At 52.5% G+C, this 23,350-nt stretch overlaps 1 protein-coding gene across 1 annotated transcript in view; it reads right to left on the bottom strand.

Annotated features, from left to right (window-relative positions):
* The window catches only part of Fam222a (family with sequence similarity 222, member A), a 109,657-nt gene that overhangs the window by 84,126 nt on the left and 2,181 nt on the right, over positions 1-23,350 (bottom strand). The gene's annotated exons all lie outside the window — the stretch shown is intronic.

The following is a 23,350-nucleotide window of genomic DNA, read 5'->3' as shown; positions in this document are numbered from 1 at the left end:
GGAAGGAATGAGGCCCAGAGAGGGCCAGGGATTGGATAAGGGCCACACAGCAATGCAGGACCTCTCATGAGTCAGACCCCAGCAATCAGCCAGCTGCTATTCTGTGACTCTGCCTACAGCTGTTGTAGCTGCTCTGAAATCTTCAGAGAGCGAACATTTCAATGTCTGCTTGGGGTGACCTTCGTCAAGCAGAAGACCTGCGACTGGCTTCCCAGAGACCCCAGGCCTGACAAGCGGCTGCCTGATGTCCTCGCTGAAGCCATGGGAAATGGCACTGGGGCTGCGCTGGGGTAATCTTCAGCCTAGCTGGCTAGGCCTGGGACCGTCCCAGGCTCCCCAGAGAGGCAGAAGCTCACCTCTGGGTGGTGGTGCGGTGGGGGGGGCGGGGGGGGGGGTGGGAGACACTGCTAGCTGAATTTAGGGGCATCTTGCCTATAGCCAGGAGATACAGGCTGATACAGCTTCAAACCTTGGTCTCCCAGTAGCCTGGCGCTGGTAGCTCCTGCCTGGAATCCCAGCTACACGGGACACAGATCTCAAGATCTCAGTAAGTCAGCCCAGCAGACATATTTGAGAGACTCTTATTGAAAACGAAGGGTGAACACGAGGCCCTGAGTGCAAGCCGTGGTACCAAAACATATAAACAACAGCAGCAGCTTTGGGCTGTCCCATCACCTTTCCCGGATGGCTGGGCCTGGGGCCTTTGCATGGACCAGATGTGCGTTCAGGCTCGTATTTACCGCGGAACCTACCTTGATAGCAAGAGCTCCTTAGTGCGCGTGGCAGACACCTCTGGGAATCTCTGGTCTCCGCTGAGCTCCGCCGGTGCTCCGGCCTAGGCCTCCCCGGCCTGCCTGTGTCTGGGGGCCGTGGCTTTGCAAGGGGGCGCCAGCCAGCCCACAGCTTCTCCCATAATCGAATTGCTACCGACCCATGGCCGGGTGACTCTTGTCCACAGACACAGTAACACTTTGGTGCTTATGGCGGGCCTCCCTGGAGACCTCTAGACACCCAGTATTGGGGGGAGGGAGAGCAGGGGGAATGGGGGGGCCACATCATGCTTGGATGCTGCTCGGATGATGATAAGAATTACAGGATACTGAGGTATTTGTCACCCTCTCTGAGTGCCAGCCTTGTCAAACCTCTTGGGCTCTCTGGGACTCCATCTCTTAGGTCCTGTGGCCGGGAGGGGGGCAGGGGAGAGGCAGAAGGGGAGGGGGACGGGGAGAGACCATTCTTGGTCCTGTATCGCAGTGGACGAGGCATCTCGGCTGCAGCCGTGAATCCAGGGGGTCCCCAGTCTACGACCATCCCTCTTAGAGTTTTGAGTTGTCATCTGGGTAAACTGAAGCTCAGAGAGGAAAAGTAACATGAGCCCCATCAGGAAGCATCAGATAGTGGATTTGAACCCAGGTCTATATCACTTTTTGGATTTTTTTTTTTTTGGTCGGTGGTGGGGCTTGAACTCAGGGCTTGGGCGCTGTCCCTGAGCGGTTTTGTTCAAGGCCAGCGCTCTACCCCTTTGAGTCACAGCACCACTTCTGTTTTCTGGGCTGGCTTTGAACCACGATCCTCAGATCTCAGCCTCCTGAGTAGCTAGGATCACAGGCGTGAGCCAGCGGCTCACTTTTGGTCCCCTTCCTCTCCCGCCTTCCCCACCTCCTCTTCCCCCCTCCCCAGCTCAGACAGAAGTTGGGGAGCCCCCTCAGCCTGGCCTCTCCCCTTCTCCACCTTGCTCCCCTCAGTCCTGCTCAGAGCAATCAGTTTCCTCAGATATGATTTGGGATTCTAATGAACAGAGATTTGATATTTAAATAATTACCCGCTCCTCTCACAGCGAAGCGCTTGCTGAGTCGGGAGAAATTTCCGCCTTATTTATGAATATGGTTTTTCTCTGCATCCGGTGGAGGTTTCCCAGGCCGAGCCCCCCACACCCACCCGGGCATGTCTTCTCTCCTGAATGTCTCTGGGGCTCGATCTAGCTCCCAGTGGGCGCCCATGCCAGCCCCTAAGTGCCCATTAACAGCTCTCCTGTTCGGCTATCAGCGCAGGCTCACACCCTCTCTTATCTTTACATTTCAGTATCATCACAAATCCCGGAGTTATTCAAATTGCATCAATTATTCAATTGCTCCTCCCTGGGTGCAGGGCCGTGGCTTCTCTGTGGCTGAGGAAGAAAAAGCAAAGGGCTTTCAAGGACAACTGGGGGATGAGGGGGTAGGGGGCTTCAGAAACCCTGGCGGGGTGGCTTGGGAGAAAAGATGGTTGGAAGAACAGCAAGTCAGCATTTATTGAGTGCTTACTGCATACCAGGCACTTGGAAGAAGAGCTCCTGGGATCTTCGAAACAATCCGTGGAGTAGGAAACTCCTTTTCCATTTCACAGGGGGGGAGGGAGGAGGGGGGACTGAGAGGGGAGGCCCGCTAAGTTCACGGCTAAGCCTAGGTTTTGCTCCTTAGAGCCTGGGCTCCTATTGTTGGCCTGCAGCTACACAGTGCTTGGATTTAAGGCTGTCTTTCCCTCAGGTCTTCTTTCACTTGCCAAGTTGTTCACACCCCTTGGTCTCTAGTGTTACAGGGAGAAATGTACAGTTCTCTTCTTGCTTTGGCTACCAGGAAACTCTGAGCCTAGAATGAGTATGCCTTAACCCTCCACCCTACTGTGTGAGTCCCCTCATCTAGAAATTTCTTGCTTGAATCATGGCATATATGTATATATTGGTTGGTGGTGGGGCTTGAACTCTGGGCGCTGTCCCTCAGCTCTTCAGCTCAAGGCGAGCGCTCTACCGCTTGAGCCACAGCACCACTTCTGGCTTTTCTGCTTAGGTGGTACTGAGGAATTGAACCCAGGGCTTCGTGCATGCAAGGAAAGCGCTCTACCCACCGAGCCACCTTCCCAGCTGTAAATATGGCATATATTTGTAAGTCACTCCGAAGCCCTTTTGAAATGAGGCCAGATGTAAAAATGGGTGTGGCGATTCTTCTCTGTCATTCCAGCACTTGGAGGACCGACGCAAGAGGACCCTGAGTGGAGGCCAGCCTGAGCTACATCCTCAAAGGAAAGGGAAAACACAGGGCTCATTAGGAACCAGGCATTCTACACCATTTCTCATTCAACCCGGCCAACTCCTACATTCCTACTTTACAGGTGATGAACTAGGCCCAGAGAGGCTAAGTGCTTGGCCAAGGACACACAGGAAGTGGCTGTACTAGGTGGCGGCAGTACTGGAACAAGGCACGTGGCCGTGGACGAGTCCTGGAGCCTCAGTCCAGAGGCCCGCAGGCCTTGAAGCCTTCTTCCCGACAAGCGGGGGACCTGTTAGGCCCTGGAGATGCCCCCACACCCCTGCGGTAGGCCGGAGGTCTGGAGGTGGCCCCCAAAGGATCACAGGAAGCATCGGCTGGCAAGTCACCCAAGAGCGATCCTCTATGCAGGCCTCAGTTTCCCCCCCTGCACCCTGACGCTGGCCTCTGAGGCCCTGGTGACTCTGAGCTCCGCTCACCCCCTCTGTCCCCGCGTGTTGCTGGTGCGCCCCTGCGGGCGCGGGAGAGCCGGATGCCAGCCCTGAGTCACAACCGCGGCTCCACGCGCAGGTGCAGCCCCAGGGAAATCATGTCACCTGGCTCCCGGGGTTTCCTGACGTCGTGCACAGGAGCGGGAGCTCTGGTGACAGTGATGACAAGGCGGTGACACATTTTCCTGTGCCAACCCCCTGCGTACTTCCTGGTCCTGCTCCCTGGGGGGGCCTGGGGGGCGGCGGGGGGGGGGCTGGGAGCTCAGCCCCCTTCTTCAGCCCTGGTCCCCAGCTGGGAGAGCGAGGTTGGCTTCACGTGGGGAGGTGGGAGCAGGAAGATGGGGAGGGGACCCGCCAGCCAGACTGATCTAGCTCCTTCCAGAACAGCAGTGTTCAATCAGCCCTGCGGGGCGTCATTACCATCCTCCTTTGACAGACAGGACCAGAGAGATGACAGCTTGTGCCCCAGGCCACACAGCTAATGAGTAGTTTTTTTTTTTTTTAATTTCTGCTTGCTTGTTTTTGGTGTTGGTCCTGGAGCTTGAACTCAGGGCCTGGGCGCTGCCCCTGAGCTTCTTTTGCTCAAGGCTAACGTTCTACCACTTTGGGCCACGGCTCCACTCCTGGGGTTTGAGTGGTTAATTGGAGCTAAGAGTCTCAAGGAGGCTTGGGTTGGCTTGGAACCATGATCCTCACATCTCAGCTTCCTGAGTAGCTAGGATTGTAGACATGAGCCAACAGTGCCCAGCACTGAGCTTCACCCCCACCCCCACCCCCACCCCCGGCCTGTGAGTTTTGTTTTTGTTTGTTTGGAGGATTTTTTTGGGTAGTTAATGGAAGATAAGAGTCTTACAGACTTTCTGTTTGTTTGGAGGGTTTTTTTTTGGTAGTTAATGGAAGATAAGAGTCTCACAAACTTTCTTGCCAAGGTTGGCTTCAAACCTCAATCCACAGATCTCAGCTTCCTGAGTAGCTAGGATTACAGGCGCCCAGCCTAATGCTGGTTTTTACTGTAGGCTGCTTGATTATTTGACCTACTTCTGCAGAGTGTCTTATGGACCATGTTCTCAGTGTGTGTGTGTGAGAGAGAGAGACAGAGAGACAGAGAGAGAGAATCTGAATTTAGGGCCTTGAGCTCTTGCTTAGCTTGTTTGCTCAAGGCTGGTGCTCTACTACTTGAACCACCCCTCTACTTCTGACCTTGTACTGGTTATGTCTAGATAAGGGTCCTTGGATTTGTCTGTCTGGGCTGACTTCAAACCAAGCTCTTCAGGTCTCTACCTCTTGAGTAGCTAGGACTGCGGGCTTGAGTCGCAGGTGCCCAGTGGGCGGCGGTGTTCTTGATGAATAACTGGCCACCGAGTGGACAAAGCTGCAGTTCCCTTCCCCCTTCCCTGCCCTAAGGAATTCAACCAGGGTATCCCGGATCTCCTGCTTCCCCTGGGGAAAAGGGGGGGGTGTCATCTTCCCATTGCCTATACGGGGCTTACCCTAACACCGAGGCCTCTGGGAAATTCCCAGGGAGCCCCTGACCGCCCCCTCCCCACACATGGCCCCAGTCTCTGCCCCTCCTCGCCCCCCTTCCCCCGGAAGTTGACTGCCAATGCCACCCAGATAAATGGCTGCTGTCTGCGGGAAGGCGTGTGGAGTGAATGGACCCCTTGAAATGTGTTTCAAGAGTCTCCTGGCCGGCGGCACCCCGGGCCTGCTGACACACTCTGCTTTCTAACACCCTCTTTTCCAGCTGTCTCCTCAGCTCCTCCCCCCAGGCCTGCCTTCGGGAGCAGGCAGTTCAGAGGGGATGGGGCTGTCTCTGTGTGCCTGAGGGTTGGCAGGTGAGTGAGAATGGCTGTAGAACTTTCCTGAAAAGGTGCAGACTGGAGTAAACTGGGTCCTGGTCATTCCTGCTGCTTACATAGCATGTTGGCTTCCCCAGACATCAAGCTGGCTTGCATGCTTGCTTCCTTCCTTCCCTCCCTCCCTCCTTCCCTCCCTCCCTCCCTCCCTCCCTTCCTTCCTTCCTTCCTTCCTTCCTTCCTGCCTCCTTCCCTCCCTCCCTTCCTCTTTTTTCTTAACCCAGATTTCTCTCTTTAGGCCTTCTAACAACCCCACAGTAAGTAGGAATTCTTTGAAAGAATTTCTTTATTGCTATTATAAAGGTGATATACAAAAGGATTACAGTTACATAAATCAGTTAGAGAATTCATTTCTTAGCCAGGTGCTGGTGGCTCACGCCTGTGATCCCAGCCCCTCATGAGGCTGAGATCTGAGGAAAAGGGTTCAATGCCAGCCTGGTAAGAAAGTCTTATCTCCAATCAACGGGAAAACAGGAAGTGGTGCTGTAGCTCAAAGTGATAGAGCACTAGCCTTGAGCAAAAAAAGCTCAGGGACAGTGCCCAGGCCATGAGTTCAAACCCCACCACCACCACCAACAACAACAAAAAGAGTACATTTCTTTCTTTCTTTTTTTGTCAGTCGTGGGGCTTGAACTCTGGGCCTGGGTGCTGTCCCTCAGCTCTTCAGCTCAAAGCAAGTGCTCTGCCGCTTGAGCCACAGCACCACTCCTGGCTTTTTCTGTGTATGTGGTGCTGAGGAATGGAACCCAGGGCCTCATGCATGCTAGGCAAGCACTCTACCACTGAGCCACATTCCCAGCCCCTGGCAAGCACTATTTTTAACCTTCTTCCTTTTGCAAATGGGGATAAGGAGGCTCAGAGACATCAAGTCACTTTCCAAAGGATGCACAGCCAGGCTTTCCACCAGCATCCTGTGTACCACTTTTTCAGGTTGCAATCTCCACTATCTCATGTCCCTCCTGCCCATGTGGCAGCTTCCGAGGATCCCTTTGGTGCTCTTGAGAGCCCTGTGACAACTCCCTACCCCACGCGCCCCTGGGCAGCTGGGCCCTGTTATCTGTTTTGCACACGGCCTGCTCCCGTCAGGGTAATGGAGTGTGCTTGTCCTCGTGGAGGTGGTCTCTGGCAGGGATGATGTATGAGGCGCTATTGTTTGATATGAATGCATTAGGCCCCATTCCTGATAAAGACTTTACCAGCACAGCGGCTGCTCCATAGCAGCAGCCCCCGAGGAGGGAGCGGCCCCCCGCGCGGGGCCACCTCCACAGGCGGGCGCTGCGCCGTGCACCCCCCCCTCCCGCCGGCCAGGGGGTCAGTGTGCTGTCACACCGGAGGACCTCTAGACTCAGAATCTCACATGGAGCGAGTCTAGATACTCAGGAGGTAGAGATCGGGAGGACTTTGGTTTGAGGCCACCTTGGGCCTCCTTCCTTCCTGAGGAGGCAGCAAGTCAGGGCTGGGGGGCCAGCATGGGTAGGAGAGGTTGGGTGACCAGCTGAGCCTAGGACCCTGGGACCTGGCGCTAGAAACCAGGGCAGCTGGCAGGATGTGCAGGGTGGCTAAGCGTGAGACGGAAACGTAGGGATCTTCAGAGAAACGGAACCAAACGTATTGGGAGATCTCTGTCACTCAACTATCATCTATAGATCTATCTCTCATCTATCTATCTATCTATCTATCTATCTATCTATCTATCTATCTATCTATCTATCTATCGATCTATCTATCGATCTATCTATCGATCTATCTATCTGTCATCTATTGATTGATCTATAGATCTATCTCTCATCTATTGATTGATCTGTAGATCTGTCATCTATTGATTGATCTATAGATCTATCTGTCATCTATTGATAGATCTATAGATCTAGCTCTCCTCTATTGATTAATCTATAGTTCTATCTATCTATTTATCTGTCATCTATTGATTGATCTATAGATCTATCTCTCCTCTATTGATTGATCTATAGTTCTATCTATCTATCTAGTTATCTGTCATCTATTGATTGATCTATAGATCTATCTAGTTATCTGTCATCTATTGAATGATCTATAGATCTATCTCTCCTCTATTGATTGATCTATAGCTGTATCTATCTATCTATCTATCTATCTAGAGGTTCAGTATGGAATTGGTCCACCTGATCCTGGAAACAGGAAAACCTCACAATCTACCAAGAGAACCTAAGGGTGTCATTCAGTCTGACTTGCTTTGATTTTTTTTTGTCAGTTGTGGGTTTTGAACTCTGGGTCTGAGCTTCTTTTGCTCAAGGCTAGCGCTTTACCACTTGAGCCACAGCTCCACTTCTGGTTTTTGAGAGGTTATTTGGAGATGAGATTCTCACAGGGACTTTTCTACCTGGGCTGGCTTTGAACCACATTCCTGAGATCTCAGCCTCCTGAGTTGCTAGGATTATAGGCGTGAGCCACCGGTGCCTGGCTTCAATCAGAGTTTAAGGCCCAAGAAACAAGTACTACTGATGTCGAAAGACAGGAAGCGATGGAGAGAATTCACCCTTCTCTTGCTTTTGTTTTTATTCTTATCCCTGGCGGAGGGGGTAGAAGGGGAGGGAAGACGGACACATAATGCCAATGCTGACTTCCCTTAGAAGCCTTCCAAAACACCAGCAAACTGGGCATCCCTTAGCCCAGTCAATTTGTGCACAAAATTAACCACCGCAGATCCAGGGGACCTACCAAAGCAGAGCTATGGTTGGTGAAGGCAGGGTCCTCCTTTCCCAAGGGGCCTTCTGTCCATTACCCACAAGTATGTCATCGTTAATTCTCTGCAAAGAGGAAAACTCTGGCTTTGTTTAAAAAAGAAGAAAAAGGTTGGGCACCGGTGGCTCATACCTGTTACCTTAGCTGTTCAGAAGGCTGAGATCTGAGGATCACAGTTTCAAAGCCAGCTTGGGCAGAAAAGTTCCCATGAGACTCTTTTTTTTTTTTGGATCCGGTTAGGGGCTGAACTCTGGGCCTGGCGCTGCTGTCCCTCAGCTCTTCAGCTCAAGGCTAGCGCTCTACCACTTGAGCTACAGCGCCACTTCCGGCTTTTTTCTGCTTATGTGGTACTGAGGAATCAAACCCAGGGCCTCATGCATGTGAGACAAGCGCTCTACCACTGAGCCACCTTCCCAGCCCCCCATGAGACTCTTATCTCCAGTGAACCACTAGAAAACCAGAAGTGGTGCTGTGGCCAATGTGGTCAAGCACTAGCCTTGAGCAGATGAGCTCAGGGACCGTGCCCAGGACCTGAGTTCAAGCCCCATGACTAACAAAAATCGAAAGTAAAAAATGAAAAGTAAAATCTGAGCTCGCTATTTGTATATGCTTTCTATTGCAATGTAAGCCAGTGATTTCAAACAACACAAACTTGTTTTCTGGGGATCAGAAGCCCCAAGTGGGGCTTACGGGGCTCAATGACATCAAGGTTCAGACTCACGTCCTTTCCCAAGGCCCTAAGGAGGCCTTACTTCCTGCCGTCTCTGGCTATGGACACTCACATTCCTTCTTCTATAGACCCCAAAGACTGTGACCTTTGGTCACATAATCTTTCTCTGACTTTACTTCTCTTCCACATGTATTTATTTCCGGTACTGAGAATTGAACGTAGGGCATCACAAACACTAAGCAAGTGATCTACCACTGAGCTATAATCCAGTCTTTGATTTCATTTTAGACGTCTTGCTAACGTTGCCTGGACTGGCCTAGAACTTGTGATTTTCCTGTCTCTACCTCCTGAGTAGCTGGGAATGTAGGCACTAATACTTCCTCCCCCCCCCCCGTGTGTGTGTGTGTGTGTGTGTGTGTGTGTGCCTGTGTGTGCGTGCATGCCAGTCCTAGGACTTGAAATCGTGACCTCGGTACCACCCGGGAGCATTTGTGCTCAAGGCTAGTGTTCTTCCACTCAAACCACAGCTACATCTACAGCTTTTTCGTGGTTAATTGGAGTTAAAAGTCACATGGATTTTCCTGCTCAGGCTATCTTCAAACTCCGATCCTCAGATCTCAGCCTCCTGAGTAGTTAGGATTACAGGCGTGAGCCACCAGCACCCGGCAGTGTGACCTTATTTGGAAGTGGGGGTCTGCTGCGGTTCCCATGGAAGTGTTTCTCCCCCAGCAGTGGCTCTGCCACTGAAAGGGTAAGTGATACGCTGACGCCTTAATTACAGACATCGTGGCCGAGCGGCCGTCAGGGCCTTTGACTCCTGTGGCAGACAGGAAAGGGACACAAATGGAGGCTTGCTCCCAAGGCAGCCTCTGAGTGACACCTGCGGGTCTCCCCTCACGAGAGAGGGGACAGTGCCAGCCTCGCTTCTGGGATCTTAACCAACCTGAGATTGGTCTCTGCTGAACCTGGGAGAGGTAACGATGCCAGCCAGTCAGTCAGTCAGTCTGTCCGTCCGTCCGTCCATCTGTCTGTCTCTGTCTCTGTCTCACTCTCTCTCTCCTCCCTGCACCTATGGAGGCTCCTGTTCACACCTGCTGGGCCCACTGAGTCAGGCCCTGCACACAGAGACACACAGGCCTGCCAGCCCTCCTTTCACTCGCTACCCACACCCTCAGCTCACCTTTCCCCATCCGTCTCCCCCTGCCAGTCCATCATCCTTCCTTTTCTCCATCTACTCATCCACACACTCAAATTCCCCTTGGCTTTCCTTCCTCTCGCCCTCCATCTTCTCTTCCTTTCATCCATCCATTTGTTTATTCTTGCATCCATCCTTCTTTTATCATCTATCCTTTTAATTTATCAGCTATCTACCCACCCACCCATCCGTCCATCCCCCCACCCATCTATCCACCTATTCATCCATCCATCCACCCATCCATCCATCCACCCACCCATCCATCCACCCATCCATCCACCCATCCATCCATCCACCCATCCATCCATCCATCCACCCACCCATCCATCCCCCCATCCATCCCCCCCATCCATCCACCCACCCATTCATCATCTATCCATCCATCCAGCCAGCCAGCCTCCAATCAGGCTTAGGGGGCCTCCTAGCCCTCCCATGGGACCCCAGTAGAAATCAGGGGTCCAAGCTGGAATGCAGGGGACCTTTGGTTGACTGGAATGGAGGCATTCAGGGGATGTGAGTTTAGAATGTTTCCAAGAGCTCTGAAGCTGATATTGGATTGAGCAAGGGATGGCCCCAGCCTAGCTCAGCCCAGCCCAGCTCAACCCAGCTTAGGGCGCAAGGTGGCAGAATCAGGGCCATTAGAAAACCACCCAAGATGCAGATCTGGGTTCAAATCCTGCCCCCATCTGATCCGCAACAGTATGACCATCGGGAAAGCTATTGAATGTCATCAAGCTTAGGTTGCTTTTCTTTTGGAAATGAAGATGAATCCTTTCTTTGGGGACATTATTGAGATCAAATGCAATCAGGACGTTGGACTCTGGTAACTGCACAGCTTATTCGGGTGCCCTTGGCCGACCAAGGAAGTTGTTTGCATCCAAGGAATGATTTTAAAAGACGATCTGAAAAGTGGAGTGGAAAGAGGCCCCGGATCTCAGCGCAGCCCCTCCCCCTTGCGAATCTCTCTCTGGCTGCCGATGGCAGCTGCAGCCTCTTCCTGCCCCCTCTCCGAGCCCCACCCTACGCCGCAGGGGGCGCGGACATGTTTCCAGGGGGGGCATTATCTGTGCCCAGCTGACTGTAAACGTTTAAGCGGAATTGACTGTGTACTCAGCCACTTTCAAACACAACTAATCTTCATCGAGGCGACGGGAAGTGAAATATGTTATTGTCGGTGGCAGTAAATTACCCGTGCCAGACCTGGCGCGTGAGGCATTACCGGCTAGGGCTGGTGCACTCCTTCACCAGGCCGCCAACCACCCACCAGCTATTACCAAAAAACATCACCCCACCAGCTGCAGGCTTCCATCCACCCCGGGGCAGGAGGACAAGAGGGCCAGGGGTCAGGGTCTGGCTTCCTGCCCACAACACCTCTCCCAGGCTGAGACGGGAAACAGGAGAAGACCTTTGCCCATCAGATTCCAGAAGGTCAGCGATTGTGGCCTACGAACCAAAGGAGTTTGGTTTCAGGCCCAGCTCTGTATCTTAGAAGCCTGTTTCTACCAGTGAGACATAGGGTTCATTCATTGGCTGGCATCTTTTCTAGTCCCTCCCACATCTGGCTTTATAGCACCCAGCTGGGTGTTGGCTCTTATTCTTCCTCTTCCTCCTCCTTCTCCTCTTTCTTCTTCTTTTCAGTCAGTTATGGGGCTTGAACTCAGGGCCTACAACGCTGTCCCTGAGCTCTTTTGCTCAAGGCTAGTGCTCTACCACTTTGAGCCACAGCACCACTTGCAGTTTTCTGGTGGTTCATTGCAGATAAGAGTCTCATGGACTTTCCTCCCTGGTCTAGCTTTGAACCGAGATCCTCAGATCTCAGACTTCTGAGTAGCTAGCATCACAGGCATGAGCCACCTGTGCCTGGATCAGCTGGCTTCTGTATTTTTCAAGTGATTAGAACAAGTTACACATGATGGGTTTCCTAATAGCTAGTTACAACATGCACTCTGCAACCTACATTCATTAACTTCCTCTAACCTGTGCTCAGTGAAAACCCAGAGATCTGTTTTGCCTGCTAAACATCACTTTGTTTGTTTTGTTTTCTTTTTTTTCACTCGTGGGGCTTGAACTCTGGGCCTGGGCACTGCCCCTCAGCAATTCAGCTCAAAGCAAGCACTCTATCACTTGAGCCACAGTGCCACGTCTGGTTTTCTATTGGAGATAAGAGTCTCACGGACTTTTCCTGCCCGGGCTGGCTTTGAACTGCAATCCTCAGATCTCAGCCTCCTGAATAACTAGGATTAACAAGCGAGAGCCACTAAGCGCCTGTCTTGAATTTCACTTTTACACTTTTTGTAACATAACGTATTGGTCATCAGAAAAATACTAGTTTCCAGACATGGGCAGCTCTTCGAAAAGCCAGCCCCATTCATGGTACAAAATAGAAAATCCACATGGCTAATATTCTTAGCAACAATGTCAGCAAAGTGTTTCTGGTGGCAGATACCACTTTTCCAAAGTTCTTGTTTTGCCTTAAAAGTCAAAAGTGATCGCTCACTGCAACACACACCGGCAGGCAACATGCGACTGACTGTGTTCATTTAAAATATCCATCTATTTAAAACATCCCCAGGCGGGAAGCTCTCGTTTGCTAGTTGGCCATTCTTTGGGCGTAGACATCGTGTTGGTCACAAACCCTGACGGCCGTTTGCAGATTGTGACTCAGATGATCGAACCCTGCTTTTCTCCAGCCACAACAGCACTAACCATTTTTCTCTCATAGAATATTTAAAAGCTGTTCCCTAGGAGGTTGAGATCTTTAAAGATTAATCACGTTTACTTCTCACCAAGGGAGCTGGAGCAAAGGTGGCTCCCCCCCACTTTTTTTTTTTTTTTTGCTAGACCTAGGGTTTGCATTCAGGGCCTGGGCTCTGTCCCTGAGCCTCTCTGTACCTAGCGCTCTACCACCTGATCCACAGTGCCACTTCCAGTTTTGGGGTGACTAATTGGAGATAACAGTCTCTCGGACTTTCCTGCCTGGGCTGGCTTTGAACCATGATCCTCAGATCTCAGCCTCCTGAGTAGACAGGATTATAGCTGTGAAACACCAGTGCCTGGCTGCAAAGGTGGCTTTTAAACAGAGATAGAAAAAGAGAGAGTGCGTGTGACAGAGAGAGAGAGAGAGAGAGAGAGAATGAGCATAGAGTTGGGGAGGACAAGGGAGACCGTTTTAGTTTGAGGCCTTTGTTCATGCTGCAAGGCCAGCAGTCTTTTTTTATTTAGACTGCAGCTCACCAGTAGCCTAGGCTGGCCTTGAACTTGCCCTCCTCTTGTTTCTGCTTGCTAGTGCTGGGATTACAGGCATGCACCCTGACACTTGGCTTGACCAGGGCTTGACTACCTTCGCATTAGTGTTACCAATATCCGCACAGAGGGGGAAGAAAAAGGAAGAAGTAACGTCTTAGCAGTATCTTGCAAATGCTTTTACCTCACAGACACTCTGAAAGGGCCTTCTGGACCCGGCTCAGAGATGTATAGACCTCACTTTTTTTTTTTCTTAGCCAGTCCTAGGACTTGAACCCAGGGTCTGGGCACTGTCCCTGAGCTTCTTTTGCTCAAGGCTAGCACTCTACCACTTGAGCCACAGCGCCACTTCCAGCTTTTTCTGTGTATGTGGTGCTGAGGAATCAAACCCAGGGCTTTCTGTCTGCTAGACAAGCATTCTAACCACTGAGCCATGTTCCTAGTCCTGGACCCCACTTTTGAGATCTGTGATGCAGGAAGACCCACCTGGAGCCGTGAGGGATTGTGGGAAGAGGAGGATGTTCTCTGGTGGGCAAAAAGGCCATAAGAAATGGTTCCACTATTGCTGTCCCCCAGCCCCAGGCCAGCCCCTCCTCCAGTCCCAGCCCCCGCCCAGGCTGCTAACCAAAACCTGCTCCTTCAGGATGCTGCCCAGATACCAGCTTCTTGCTGGAGACTTCCTGAATACACTAGAGTGAGGCTCTCCCTGAAAGGTCCCCTTTGGGCCTTCCAGTCCACTCTGTTATCTTCCTGACAACTTCGCCTCATGCCAGCCCCTGACTCCATATCCTAAACCTCATCAGATCCCACTTGATATAGGGAAGGAGGCTATAGAAACTATGACTCCGTCAATGGCGTCTGATTAATGCCACTACCCCTTAGCTAGCAGGCCATGGGTTCTGGAATCTCTGTTCTAAATCCTTAAACATGGAAACAACTTCAGGAGCAAAACACCCTGAAAGGTGATCTGGAGGAGAGGGAAAAAAAAAAAAAGTAGCAAAGTTCTCGAATTGTGATCGATGAAGCTTACACATAGGCTGCTTCTGGCTGTGTGGCCTTGAGTCAATCACTTCACCTCTCTGGGCTGCTGTTGCCTAAGTCAAATGAAGGGTGGACCAATCCCCGAAGACTCTTGACAGCTTCTAAGTTTCACACTGATAGTCGGGGATGTTGACATTCCAATTGCAGGCCTGCTGACATGTGGACATAGCACAACGGTCACATTCAAATGTTCTCTGACATCATCCGAAAACAATGACATCACACAGGCGATGGTGCTAACCCGTGAAAGATCCATCAGGCTGACAGCCAACGTGCTGCCGGTGACATTGAACGCTTGCTCCCGGCTGAGCAGACCTGCACTCCGGAAAAGGTCCCTTCTCTGAGAACCCAGATCTTTGGGGTAGCACTAGCTGTGTCTGGGGGTGGAGGGCATGCTTTAGCCACCCCTCCCCCATACTGCCTGCTCTCCTATGAAGAATAATTGTCCACACCAAGGCAATTTTCTTTTCTGTTGTCACGGGGCTTGAACTCTGGGCCTGGACGCTGTCCTTGAGCTCTTCAGATCAAGACTAGCACTCTAGGGGCTGGGAAGATGGCACAGTGGTAGAGTGCTTGCCTTGCATTCATAAGGCCCTGGGTTCGATTCCTCAGCACCACATAAGCAGAAAAAGCCAGAAGTGGTGCTGTGGCTCAAGTGGTAAAGCACTCACCTTGAGTTGAAGAGCTCAGGGACAGCGCCCAGGCCCAGAGTTCAGGCCCCACGACCGGCAAAAAAAAAAAAAAAAAAAGACTAGCACTCTACCACTTGAGCCACAGCTCCACTTCCTAGTGGTTTATTGGAGATAAGAGTCTCATGGACTTTCCTGCCCAGGCTGGCTTTGAACTGTGATCCTCAGATCTCAGCCTCCTGAGTAGCTAGGATGATGGGCGTGAGCCACCAGCCCTGGGCCGCAGCCAATGCAACTTCACATGGCCCTGTGATCTCTCTTCTGCCTTATCAAAACTACAGAACTGTCATTGGGGCAGCCCAGGTCCCCCAAGATTTCCCTGCTCCCCACTTTCCTCCAGGGTTTTACCAGTTGGGAACACACTGTCAAGGGTGAATGTGGGGGGCCATCTGATGGTAAACCTAAGCTTAGGGAAGGACCCTAGGGAGAAATGTCTTGGGACTGGAGTTCAGCCCTCTTCCCCCTGCAGCTGCGGCCAGGCAGGGGAGGGGAGGCAGGCGGCAGATCCGGGGCCTCTCCCCCACACCCTGGGCTGCTGACCCAGCAAAGGCTCTGAGCCCTAGATTGGCTTTGCCTGTCTTGCTTTTTTTTTTTTTTAAAGAAAAGAAAAGAAATTCCTGCAACTTGAACAATCATTGTGTTGGATTTGGGAGATGTTATTCCTCGTGACAGACAAGGGCAATTATCTGCAATCCGCCAGCAGTTTTAGCCTAATTTCATTACTGCTGTGCAATTCTCCCGGAGCTGCTAGTCTATCAATGTCTTGCAGAACGGATTAGCGGGCACTTTCTTCATCTTCAAATGAATTTCAGCTGTCATGTCCTTGATGAATAGAGCAGGGACAGGCAGCTGACCCGGGCCTGGGAGTGGCCAGGGGACAGCAGGCAGGCGCCCCCAGGTCCTGCTGGGCGGTGGAGCGGTGGGAGGAGGTGGTCCTGGGAGGGGAAGGGCAGGCAGGGGAGAGAGGGGGCAGGCACCCCAGCATCTTATCTGCCCAGACCCCTCCTGGCCCTGCTGGTGCCCAGGGCTGCTTACACACTGGATTTTGCACACTAAGACTCCATCTTAAGATAATCCTGGGCCGAGAAGATGGGTGTGAGTTCTCTTTTCTTTTGCTGGTATTGGAGCTTGAACTCAGGGCCTGGGTGCTGTTCCTGAGCTTTTTGTGTGTGTGTTCAAGGCTAGAGCTCTACCACTTGAGCCACGGCACCAACGTTCAGCTTTTTGGAGGCTAAGGGGAGATGAGAGTCTCATGGACTTTTCTTGCCCAGACTGGCTTTAAACTGCGAACCTCAGATCTCAGCCTCCTGAGTAGCTAGGATTGCAGGTGTGAGCCATGGTGTCCAGGGTGAGTTCTTTTTTTTTTCTGATGGGTGCTACTGATAAAAGACCAGACCACTCTCTATTCATATTCTGTGAACTTTCTAGAAACTAGCTTGGAGCCAGTTATCTGTGTCTCCCCAAAGCCTGGAGCTGCACAGACCTTTTTCTTTTGGTGGCAGGACAAATGATTCTCAGTTGTTTGGGCCAGAGCCTGGGGCAGGTACAGCGCGTGCTTCGAGCCACCTTCTCCCGGATGAACGGATTACTGTGAAAGAGGGTGGGGAGAGCAGGGAGCAGTAATGTCCAAACCTCCACACCTCAGTGGGGGTGCTGGGGACTCAGACAGCTGCAGCTGCCCCACCCCGGATGGAGCGGGCAGGCTGGGCGCTGGCACACCGGCCTCATGCTCCGACGCTGCTCAGGGGCACTGGCTCAGGACTCTTCTCCCAGGGGCCCCCATGGAGCCCCAGAGAGGACTCTCCTGCATACTCTGTACCCCATCCTTTGGTAAGAAACTTATTGGGGTTCCTGTCCAAAGGGGCTGGCTGGGGGGTCACCTTTCTCGGCCCAGTTCTGTACCCCAGCAAACTGAGCTCCTAAGCGGTTATCTGGGGGTTCATTGCCCCTTGAATTCCAGGCAGATGGTCCTGCAGGGGTGTAATGGGGGGGGAGAATTTGAGGTCTCTCCTCTGCCTTGCTCTTCCAGGTTCAGGGCTTCATCGCAGCCTGTGGCACCCCTTCCCAGGGGCGCTAGACCCCACTGAGCGTGGGTAACCTCACCCGCTGCTCTCTCCAGACCCTAACAACCCCACCGCTCTGGCTCATTTGCACCCAAGTACACACAACTCACTTTCACTAAACTCTTAAACATTTAACTCTAACTCTTAACTCCCCAGGCCAGGGGAGAACACGAACTGGATGTGGGGGGCTCCATCTTCCTCTACCCACTCTGGATGACACCATTTTCAGAGGAAGAAACTGAGGTCCAGAGAGGTGAGACCAGCTGGCAGTGCAGGGAGCAGGGGGCGTCTGGATTTGAACCCTTCTCTGCCCATCTCCCGGGCTGTCATGTTAACATCCTTCCCTTAGGCATACACAGTCTTGGGGTTTGACCTCAGGGCCTGGGCAATATCCCAGAACTCTTTTGCTCAGGGCTAGTGCTCTAGCACTCTGAGCCTCAGCTCTACCTCCAGTGGTTAGAGATAAGAGTCTCATGGACTTTCCTACCTCTGCTGGCTTCTTTTTTTCTTTTTCTGGGGGGGTCATTCGTGGGGCTTGAACTCTGGGCTTGAACTAAGCTCTTCAGCTCAAGGCAAGCATTCTACCACTTGAGCCACAGCACCACTTCTAGTGTTCTGGTGGTTAATCTCATGGACTTTCCTGCCCAGACTGGCTCTGAACCATGATCCTCAGATCTCAGCCTCCCGAGTAGCTAGGATTATAAGTGCGAGCCACCAGCACCTGGCTCAATTGTGGTATGTGTGTGTAAGCATGTGTATTTTGATTTTGGTCGTACTAGGGTTTGAACTCAGTACCAGTGCTTCCTAGGACGTGACCACTTGAGCCGCACCTCTTTATTTTCAGGTACAATCTTGCTTTTGCCCAGGGTTCTGAGACTTCTGTAAAACTGGGTCCAATCTAGTAAGGCAAGGGCCGGTCCTTCCTTCTGTACAGTGAGCTCAACAGAGCCTCCTCCCCCATTTTCCAGTTCAGTTCCTTTCTCTGGGCCCCCTGGAGACTCTCCCATTATCGATCGCTGGGGCAGCCTCCAGTCAATACGGTGCACTTCACTAATTAATCTTTTCCAGGTAATTGCGGGAAATTATTAGAGGTGTGAAGAGGGAGATGTGTGAACACTGGCTTTATGTCGACAGGAACGGAACCAGGTGACACAACACTAAGGGCTTTCCCGATATTCCAGGTGGGTTGTGAGGTGCTCTGAGGAGCCCCCATTTTATGGAAAGGGAAACTGAGGCTAAGGCCCATCTGACAGTGAGAAGAAGAGGTCAGATCCCTGCCAGAGCCTGCTCCATGCCTGGGTGGGCACAAGTGCTGGGTGGCACAGAGCTCAGAGCTTCTGGAAGCTTCTCAAGTCCCTTTACCCCTCCCCCCCCAACTCTGGCTCTGCTTTGAAGCGATGCAGGGAATTATGGGCCGGGTGGACTCAGGACCCCCTCGAGGCCCCGCCCCTCCCCAGTCCCACGGCCATGGATCCTAACTGGGCATGTCTGGAGGAAATTTCCCCATCTTTCAAGGGTGTCTCTCTCTCTCTGTCTCCCAGCCATCATTTTATCCGTCACCTCCCCAGGCTCCCTCTACCTGCCTCTGATAAACCTCTAAGACTTTAATGAACTAAATAGCAAATTACTTTTTTATTCAAGAATGAAATTTCATCATATTCATAATTCATATTTTATTTCAGACATCTGCTGCTGATTACATTACATTTAACTAAAATTAGATGATGCTCAGAATGCAATTAAGGCTCTGCCAAATTCTTCGGCCCACCGATGCCGGCGGAGCTCAGCGGGGGCCGCTAGGAACCTAATATGTAATTAGGAGCTATTTTCTAGCTGTTTTTAAAGTCTGAAAATTAGCTGCCTTTATTAATCACACAGACAAATATAAAGTGGAACCAACGCGCGCTGAAATTTCTAAAAGGGATTTTTTTGTTTAATTATACACCGCAGAGCGCTACGACTCGTTTCGCATGTTGATTTGTTGTGCGCTGACATTTTGACAACTGGTTCTCAATTTGTCTGTCGTAGTTAGGCAACAACAAAACCGACGGTAATACTTTAACTTTCAAACCTTCAGTGGGCCAGGGAGAGGGAGCGTGGCATTCCCGACTGGGGCGGGGGGTGGGGGGTGGGGGGCCCTGTGGCTCTGACTCCAAAACCCACGGGGGACGACCCCAGACACCAGTGGTAAGGGAGGGTGAGGTCTCTGGGGACTCAGATGACAATGACAGCCAGGAGTCCAGAGGCCAAGATTCAAGTCACTACTTGAAAGGGTGGCTCAGCCAATTCTCTTCCCCTCACTGGGCCTCAGTTTCCTCCTCTGTACGATGAAGGGGTTTGGAGTATTGTTTGGTACATCGGGCCATGGGTGTGCAAATGTGTGGCCCTTTGATCTTACCTAGGTATCTTTTTCTTTCTTTTTCTGTGCCTCTCCTGGGGCTTGAACCCAGGGCCAGGGGCTGTCCCTGAGCCTCTTTGTGCTCAAGGCTAGTGCTCTACCATTTGAGCCACAGCACCATTTCTGGCTTTTTCTGAGTAGTTTATTTGAGGTAAGAGTCTCATGGCCTTTCCTGCCTGAGCTGGGTTTGAGCTGTGATCCTCAGCTCTCAGCCTCCTGAGTAGCCACGGTTGCCTGGCTTTGCCTGGGTATCTTTTCTTGTCCCACTGAATAGAGAAGGAAAACTGCGACCCAAGGAAATCTTGTTGCCTGTTTTTAGCCGGCTGGTGGCTATACCTGAACTCAAATATGAACTACTTTTACTCCTGAACTCACCCTTTTTTTGGGGGGAGGGGGGTAGAGGTTTGTCCTAAGGCTTGAACTCAGGGACTAAGTGCTGTCCCTGAGCCACAGGTCCACCTCTGGCTCTCTTTTTTTTGGTAGTTTATTGGAGATAAGAGTCTCACTGACTTTACTGCTTGGGCTGGCTTTGAACCTAGATCCTCAGATCTCAGCCTCCTGAGTAGCTAGGATTACAGGTGTGAGTCACCACGCCTGGCACTTTGAACTGGTTTCTGAAGGTCTTGCACTGAGGCCAGGCTGGCAATCCTCCTTTGTATGTGTCTCCACATGGCTGGGATTACAGGCGTGTACTACCGGGTCTGGATCATTCTTGTGACTTTAATGCCATTGCCCCATCCAACCATCACAAGCCCCCTCCTCCCTCTCCCCCGACCCCTGCTGTGAGCCTTCATCTAGTCTCCTGGAGAAAGGAGCAATGCCAAGAGCCGACATTGGATGAGGCACCGGTTAAGTGTCGGTTGGTTTCTGCTGCACTCGGCATGGTGAATCTCCAGGGTTGCATGTCCCGGGCCGGCTCCCCACCAGGCTTGGGGAACTGGAGTGAGGAAAGGGGGGGGGCAGGTGAATGCTGGCAGCATCAGCTCTACTCCCAAATGACATTTCCCGGACCATCTAGCTCATCCCCTCAAGGGAATCACCAGGAGGGGAAAGGTCCACAAATGCCCTTCTTCCCCCTCGGGCAAAGGCAGAGTAGGAATGAGTGAGGTGTTGAGGATTGAACCTGGGACCTTGAATTTTCCTTGGCAAATGCTCTGCCGCTTCCATCCTGTCCTTAGCCTTTTTGGTTTGTTTGTTTTTAAATGATAAAGTCTTATTAACCTTGTCCAGGCTGCCTTCAAATTCTGTCTCTGCCTCTCCAGTAGCTGGGATTAAAGGCATGTACCATCACACCTGACTCACCCACCCCTCCTGACCACGACCCAACCCTATCCAAAGGCCCCGAAACTCCTTTGGGAGCCCTGGAGGAGTGGGAGGGGGGTGGGAATCCCGGCAGCCAGCCACACAGCAGGCCAGAGACTCACTTCCTGTTCCCCTTCCTACTCATTCATTCATTTCTTCATTTACCCTTCATTCATTCCGATGAACGGCAAACTGTGATCACGTGCCTGGCTCTGTGCTGGAAGTGGGCGAGGCTTCCCCGGGGAGCTGGGCAATGTAACAGATCAACCGAGGATGGCTGGGGTTGGAAACAGAGCCAAGGGAGAAAGGTTTACAAGGTGAATCGGTGATGGCCACTCGGAGGAACGAATGAAAGTTTTCTCTCAGCGTGCCAGTGTAAAAACCCTACACCAGTTACCTCGCTCAGGACCCCGCCGCCCCCCCAGCACAACCACCCAGCTGCTCACCCATCTCCATTTCCCAGATGAAGAAACTGAGGTTCAGAGAGGCGATTTTGCTGGCCCAACATCACACAGCCAGTGAGGTTGGGGGGTGGGGTAGAGCTGGGACCGAAGCTCAGTTCTGTCTGGGCTCAGGCTGCACCAAGGGGGGAGGGCAGCAAAGAACAGGATCCCCAGGCCCCCCTTCCCCCCCAAAGAAAAAGAAGCAGGCCCTGGAGTGATAGCACTGCGGCCAGCTCCATAAATAACCCAGGTCCCTGGGCCCTGCTGGTGGTTTAGCAGAGGAGAGTGTGCGTGCAATACAAACAGTACTAATCCCCCATCAGTTAGGCTGGATATCAGAGGAGACAAGCTTGGAGCGGGGAGGCCTAATTGAATTGAATTGAAAAGGCGGATGGGCGGCTGCTGCGCCCAGAAGCCAGGAGGGGCAAGCGGCCTGGCACAGCTGGCCGGGCCTCCCCCCCCCTCCCCCCGGGGCCGGGCCACGCTGCATTCTTGCCCCACTGAGGAAGAGCAGGGCTGGGCGGGAGTCACTACAGAGGGGGACACCTGAGTCAGAGTGCCTCACCCCCTCCTTGGGCCTCCCCTTTATTTGCTGGCGCTGCCATTTTCTCTCCCTGGCTGACCCTTTTTCTGCTCTCTCTGTTATCTCGAATAATGTCACTGCCTCTTTAGAATCTATTCATCAGAGCAGAAAGAAACCAATGCTGACGCCGATAAAAGGGGGGAAAAAATACCATCTGTGCCTCGTGGGGTTGAGCTCTGCACCAGGCCGCTGGCGTCCCTGCCGCCCGCCACCCTGCCCACCCCGCTTCACGGTGCTCCGGGTACCCAGGTTCCGAGGGGTGGGGGCACCCCCCAATCGTACGCACCCCACAGCCAGCCTTCGCCCCACCCTGGGGACAGTTTCCATTTGCAGCCTGGCTTTTGAAATTGGATTTTCTGTATTGTTGCACAGTATTTAAACACACAATTTGATCAAAGCACCCAGGCTTCTGAAATCTCTTCAAAAGCTGAGAGAGAGAGGCCTACGGGTGTGGCTGAGCGGGGAGATGGCTGACCTATCGCATCCTACCTGAGGCTCTGGGTCCTATCCCCGATCACCAAGAGACTACAAAGAACCTGGACAGTCACACACACACACACATCACCTGCCCGCTTCCTCCTTCCCCAGCCTGATTTAGATCATTCTCTGTCTCTCCCCTCCCCGCCCCCCCCAGTTTAGAGTTTGGGACCCTGTGCAGTGCAGTGAGAGTTCCTCAGCAATAGCCTCAGAAACAACTGAGGAGCCCAAGGCCCAGAGAGGGAATGCTGCACCCCTACCTCACACAGCAACCCCTGCAGAGTGCTCTCCTCAGCCAACTGAGGCAGGTAGGAAGATGGGAAGTCCTGTTCTTCCCCACATGGCCTGGTGCTCCTGCCCAGTTGGGCCATGGGGAAAAGGCCTCTGAGAAGAGGAACGGGGGTTCAGACACAGCAGCCATCAACTGCTGCTACCCCAGTATCTGTGGCCTGTCTCCTGAGTGGGATACCCCCCCCACCCCAGGACCAGGGGCAGGCAGGGGGACTCAAGGCCCAGGGGGATTGTGGGAGCTACTGTGTGCTGCAGGGACAGGAATGGCTTCCCATGGTCACTTGGGACCATCCTCTGGCTGGCAGAGCGCACAGGATGTGTGTTGGATCTGGGGGGAAAGCCAGGAAGAAGCCAAGCTAGCTGGCACTGGCGATATTTCTCCTGGAGGGGCCCCACCTCAGGGCGTGGGGCGAGTCTGGCACTTTCCATCAGCACTGTGCACTACACTGCCATTTCTGAGCAGAGAGACACCGCCTGGTCTTTCAGCACAAGTTACAGGGGTGAGCATTTATGAAGTGCTTACTGCATGCTAGGCACGGCATTGACGCTTTGTGTATATCCTTACATTCTATTGCCACAAGGCCTCAGTAAAAGGGGGTAGTTTTCTCAGTTTCTAGATGAGTCTAGTCATCCAGAAAGGTGAACAGACTTGTCCAAGATCACGTGGTCGGTCAGGGGGTGGCAGAGCGGAAGTGGAGCCTGTGGAACCCATGGTGCTGGCATGCAGAGGCCACCTTGGTCTCCTCAGCCCTGGCTACCCGGGAGCTTTATGGAGCTACCTGGCTATGGAGCCCTGCCACGCCAGAGACAGCAGAGCATCCTGGGTAGGGACTGGTATTCCAGGGTGGAGCCTGGGGAAGATCC

This window comes from Dipodomys ordii, unplaced genomic scaffold (assembly GCF_000151885.1).
Source record: "Dipodomys ordii isolate 6190 unplaced genomic scaffold, Dord_2.0 Scaffold23, whole genome shotgun sequence".
NCBI lineage: Eukaryota > Metazoa > Chordata > Mammalia > Rodentia > Heteromyidae > Dipodomys > Dipodomys ordii.
This window is presented reverse-complemented; position numbering and strand designations above follow the sequence as displayed.